The 6,000-nt window shown below is 38.2% G+C and overlaps 1 pseudogene; it reads right to left on the bottom strand.

Moving 5' to 3' along the window:
• Nucleotides 1-1,227: 1,227 nt before the first annotated feature.
• LOC148936906 (uncharacterized) lies at nt 1,228-5,790 on the bottom strand (annotated as a pseudogene).
• Between the last annotated feature and the right edge of the window lie 210 nt (nt 5,791-6,000).

Consider the following 6,000-nt stretch of genomic DNA (forward strand, 5'->3'; position numbering starts at 1 on the left):
ACGCGCAGACACGGCTCTCTACTATCGAACATGATACGTTGCATCATTTGCGGCCTCCAACTGCGGTAAAACGAACGTGTTGATAAGCATACTCGAAAGTCACAGCGCTTCGAGAACGTCTATTCGAAATCCCTGCAACAACTGAAGTATCGATACCTGGCGGAGCTGTTCGAATCGATGGACGAGATCGGCTATCGCGCGTTCTTGAACAATAGCGACGTCGTGCCACTGAGCGTGGCGCGAATCCCGATTCGATATTCGTGTTCGACGACGTGGCCTGTGACAAGCAGAACGCGATCAGGGAATATTTCGCCACTCGATGGCATGGGTCGACACTCGAACATCGATTGTTTCTATCTTTGTCAGACATACGTTAAAATTCCGAAACACCTGATACGCGACAACGCGAATCTCTTGATTCTGTTTAAGCAGGATGACACTAACCTAAAGCATGTTTACAACGAGCACGTGAACACGGATATGTCGTACGAGGATTTTTACGCCTTGTGTTGCGTGTGTTGTAAACGCAAATACGGTTTCGTAGTCATCGATAAGGACAACGCGTTAAGGAAACGATAGATACAGACGAGGATTTAACGATTTATCGCCGTGGTGTAGAGCGATCAGTTGTGCGATGAGAATGGACATCGACGCTATTGCGAGTATGGATGTCGACTGGTACGGACGTCCCTTGGCGAGAAAAAACGGCGCGAGAGATCGTGAAGACTCAGAACTCTATACGTAAAAAGTACAGAGAGTTAAAGACTGGTGAGATAGAAGAGGAGATCGCACTGGAAAGGCGACTCAAACCGATCGTTTAGCCGTTGAAACGAATCGCCGAGAATACCACGCGAGACGAGTCGACCGAGGGAATCGACCCGATCGCATTCGTCGGCGCTAAGAGGAAACACGAGATCGACAACGACGACGAGCCGCTGTCGAGATCGACGAAGAGACGCCTCTCGACGAGATCGCCCTTGATCGCGACGGTGAGTCCCGATTAGAAACGAATCGGAGGAATCGATCTCGAACGCGCAATGGGGATCATTAGATCGTAAAATAAATAAGCAAAAAATACAAGAGAGAATTATGCACGGGCAATACACACACACACACACACACACACACACACACACACACACACACACACACACACACACTCTCTTTCTCTCTCTCAGAGAGAGAGAGAGAGAGAGAGAGAGAGAGAGAGAGAGAGAGAGAGATTGATTGATTAGACTTTATTTAGCTTTCTCAGCTATTTTGCAAATACATGATACACACTTAAATTATACTTAATATATGCTCTTTTAGCATTCACTTAAACATTTCTAGTTTTTCACATCTTTTCATTGTGGCTGGCAACGCGTTGTACATTTTTACTCCTTCGTAGAACATACTTTTTTGTGCACTCCTTGTTCTACGAAATCTTATTATAATATCTCCGGTTTGTCGCGTTTGTCTATCATTTTTACTCCCCACTAGCTCTAATTGATCTTTTAATTGTTCCGGTAGCATGTTATTCACAACCTTAAAGATAAACGTACACACATTATAATATAGCCTCTGTCTTATGGACATAAACTGCAGCGTTTGCAGCATATGTTCCACCTTGGTATATTTATTACACTGCAGTATGACTCTCATAGCTCGGTTTTGCGCTTTTTGCAATTTGCTTAACTGCGTTTCACCCATGTCAATCAACAACGTCGCACAATACTCAAAATGAGGAGCTATGATTGTCTTATATACCGTGCATCTGGTGTAAGCCGATATGGAACTACCTATTCTATTGAGAAAACTCGTTTTTTTCCCTATCTTCTTTAGCATATAATCACAGTGGTCGTTGAATCGAAGTCTATCGTCAATAATTATACCTAGATACTTCATCGTTTCCACACGCTCTATCTCAGTTCCATCCAAGCATTTCAACATAATATTACCTCTTAGCTCTTTTCTTATACTTCTAACTATCATGTATTTCGTTTTCCCTGCATTTATTTTTAATTTATTTATATTCATCCACTTTTCTACTATAACAAACACCGTATTCATTTTTCTTTCTAATTCTGTGCTACTTTCTCCCTCCACATATATTAAAGTATCATCCGCAAACATTTTTATCTTACATTCTTCTGGATAGACTTTGATTATATCGTTTATATAAAGTATAAATAACAAAGGTCCCAATACAGATCCCTGTGGAACTCCATATTCCGTTGCCATTAATTTCGATCATTTATTATTAAATCGCACCTGCTGTGTTCTATTCTTTAGATATGAGTTTAACCATTCAAGGACTTTTCCTCTGATTCCATATTGATATAATTTCCCTAATAATCTTTCCCTATCTATCGTTTCAAACGCTCGCTTCAGATCCATGAAAATTACCCCTATCATTCTCCTTTCACTGACTATCAGTTTCCATTCGTCAACAATAGTCTGAATCGCTGTTTCACATGAATAGTGTTTTCTAAAGCCCGATTGATGTTCAATTATAATACTATTATTTTTCAAATACCTTTCAATTTGCTCTTTTACTACCAATTCTAACACTTTCTCAAATATAGGTAACACATTAATAGGCACATAAATTCACTCGCCTTCTTGGCTTTATCTACTTTTGGAATCGGTATTATTGTAGACGTTTTCCAACTTTCTGGACAGCAACCATCTCTCAAGGAGTTATTTATTATATCAACAAATTCCTCTTTTATTACGCAAAACGTTGCTTTTAATATATTACTAGTTATTCTCTTCCGTGCCTTTCTTATTTGGCAGTCCTTTAATAATTTTCTCTAAATGCTCTACCGTGATTCCCTAAAAATTTTCCATAGTTTCCATATTTTCTATAGCATAGATAATTCTTTTATCTGCGCCTGTAGACTGATCCTCTATTATAGATTTTATTATACTATTAATACTCTGTATATAATATAAGTTAAATTTATCCGCTATATTGCACCCTATTGTATTATAATCTATGTTATCTAATATTTTAAAATCTATATCTTTTGCACATACTGGCTCGCCTCTAATAATTTCTTTTAAAGTTTTCCACATAGTCGCAGGATTTTCCTTATTAAAATCTATCATATTTTCATAATATTCTTTCTTTTTGTCCTGATTAGTTTTACTACTGCATTCCTATTAACTTTAAATTGCAACCAGCTTTGTTCTGTCTCGGCGTACACTGCTTGCCTAAATGCCTCATCCCTTTTATCCGCAGCCTCTCTTATTACATCTGAGAACCATTTTTTCCCTTCCCATACTTTCGGAATTCTAATTTTCCTCTTCGGTGCCATTACATCTAACGCATTTACTATACTATTGACAAATTTTTCTGCTCTCTCACTCACACCCATACATACACACTGCCATCCCTGGCTTTCCTGTAATTTATTTTTTACTAACATAACAAATTCACCTTCATCAAACTCTTTGTAATTCCTAGCGCTAAATTCTCTATATTTACTTTCAATTTTATTCACACTCAACTCAACTTCCAGCCACGCGTGGTCCGTAATTTTGGGTTCATGAATTACTTACACTCTTTTATTACTATTAGCGAAGATTAGATCTATAATTGTTTGACTATCTTTCGTGATTCTCGTCGGTTCGTTAACATACTGTTTCATACCCAAGCTTAACATTGCCGTTTGCAATTTCTTCGCATAAAATGAGTCCGTCATAAGATCTATATTAAAATCTCCTATTACCATGCATTCACCCTTTATTACTAACTCCTCTACTGTATCCTCGAAAAATCTCATGAAATCCCCGTGCGATGCGCTTGGTGAGTGATATATTACCATTATCACTCCTTTATATAATTTATCTTTCACTTCTACCGCGACACACTAACAATTCGATTCTAATTTTTGTACTAACACCGTCTCGTAAATAATATCATTCCTTACATATAGAACAACGCCTCCTGTATTTCTATTCTCAGCATTACATCTAATCATATTATAACCAGAAATGTTCACTTCACTGTCTTCAATATCCTCGGTCAATCTGGTCTCCGATAATGCTAAGAACGCAGGATTTATTTTCTTCATAATCTGATGTTGAATCTCATCCTTATGCGCTATCAAACTCTGCGCATTTGTATACAGTATAATTTCTTTTTTCTTCTGTAGTTGCTACTTCTCCTCCCAGCCTGCTCTCCTCTTCTCTTCCTGTAACGCCCTCTTAAAAGTCGGACATTCTCGGTTGATAGCTTCATGATCATCATTTATCTTCAAATTGTATGTTCGATTTTTGAACATACAGTTCACACATTTCTTCTCTGTCGCTGTACAGACACGCGAGTTATGATTCCCCGCGCATTTGCAGCATGTTTCTTCTCTCTTACAATTTTCGGCAATATGAAAATATTCCCAGCACTTAAAACATCTTTTGACACTGATGTGATTAAATGCAGGACACTTCTTCCATCCTACATTTAGTTTTGTTTTCTGCAATATCATCTCGTGTGTCTCTTCATCTACTTCCATTATTATTGATCCTTCTTCATTTCCTCTTCTTTGATCGTTATTCTTTACTTTGACCATTCTCTTCACAATTCGCATATTTACTGTATCTATTTTATTCTGCTTCTTTATCGTATTTATAAGCTCATTATCATCTAAGTTCATTTCTTCTAAATTTATATTAATAATTTTTATTTTTGGTTTCGATTTAGACTCCGTCACTTTGTAATTCTCTCCCAGTTTAGCTTGAACTGTCTCTTTCAACTTTTTTACCTCCTCTCCAGTTTCACATCCCATGATTACTACTCCTTTGCTTCCTTTTTTTAATTTTGTTACTCCCATTGCCATATTCTTTATATCTACCTTCTCTTTTATCACTTTTTTCGTGTCTTCACTTTCCTGTTGCAATTTCGGTTTAACAATTATAAGACTCTCTTTCTTCTTTTCTTTAACCGCTTCACAGTAGCTTCTTTGCGTTCCTCCCTTCGATCCATACTCTATTCCCTGTATTATTTCCCTGTATTATTTTCTTCAAGTTTTCCATCTCTTGTTTAACACTTCCTAATTCTTCTTGAATTACTTCTTTAATCATTATTTTAATTTCATTTTTACGCATCGCTTCATCTTTTATTTCTTTCACAGTTCTTATAATCCAGTCTATTTTTATATCAATGCTTGACCCTTTATTTCCACTGCTCGATGTTGTGAACACTCCTGTAGATCCTGTAGATCCTGTAGATGATGTCCTATCTCTCCCTGCCGGTGCCGGAGCTTTCTCACTATCAGTTAAAAATTCCTCAAATGGGCCTTTACACGGCACGTACTCTTGATTTCTGTCGATAATTTTATGCTTATTTACACATCCTGGATGGTAAAAAAGCTTTGGGCAATTTTTACATTTAACGACTCTGCTCTTAATTGCCTTCCTACATGCCGAGCATCGATACTCTGCATATTCGTCGTCCATGCTGATAATTACCGGCCAAAACCGCTAGTATCAGCGTAAGCGATCAGTCACCTGTGACCCACTTTCACACGTCAGCACTATTGTGTCCACGTATAATGTCTACTGTCTTGTGAGACTTCAATGTCTCAAATAATAAATTCACTGCTCACATCCACAGATCGCCGTATCCCGGCTAGATAACTTTCATATCCATCCTCGATCTACGGCGACATAACTCGAAATATTTATTTTACGTCTTTTCCCACTATTTACGCATGAAAACTCACTATTTTGACGGAGCGATGTGACACACGTCTTCACATCGAGAGAGAGAGAGAGAGAGAGAGAGAGAGAGAGAGAGAGAGAGAGAGAGAGCCTGACGTCCGACAGAGGAAATCGGCGTCATAGAGGCGGCGGTGTCGTACAATGCAGATGGCAGCGTTTCTAATAAGAGTAGCATTTTAAGATCGGCGGCGTTCAGTGACAAATGAGATCGGCATCGTTTGACAGCGTCATTTTGAAACTCAAAGTCACGCTTCTCAATAGAAATAGTATCTCGACATGAAAAAGACTTCGATA

This window comes from Pogonomyrmex barbatus, unplaced genomic scaffold (genome assembly GCF_055798465.1).
Source record: "Pogonomyrmex barbatus isolate J1 unplaced genomic scaffold, ASM5579846v1 scaffold19, whole genome shotgun sequence".
Classification (NCBI taxonomy): Eukaryota; Metazoa; Arthropoda; class Insecta; order Hymenoptera; family Formicidae; genus Pogonomyrmex; species Pogonomyrmex barbatus.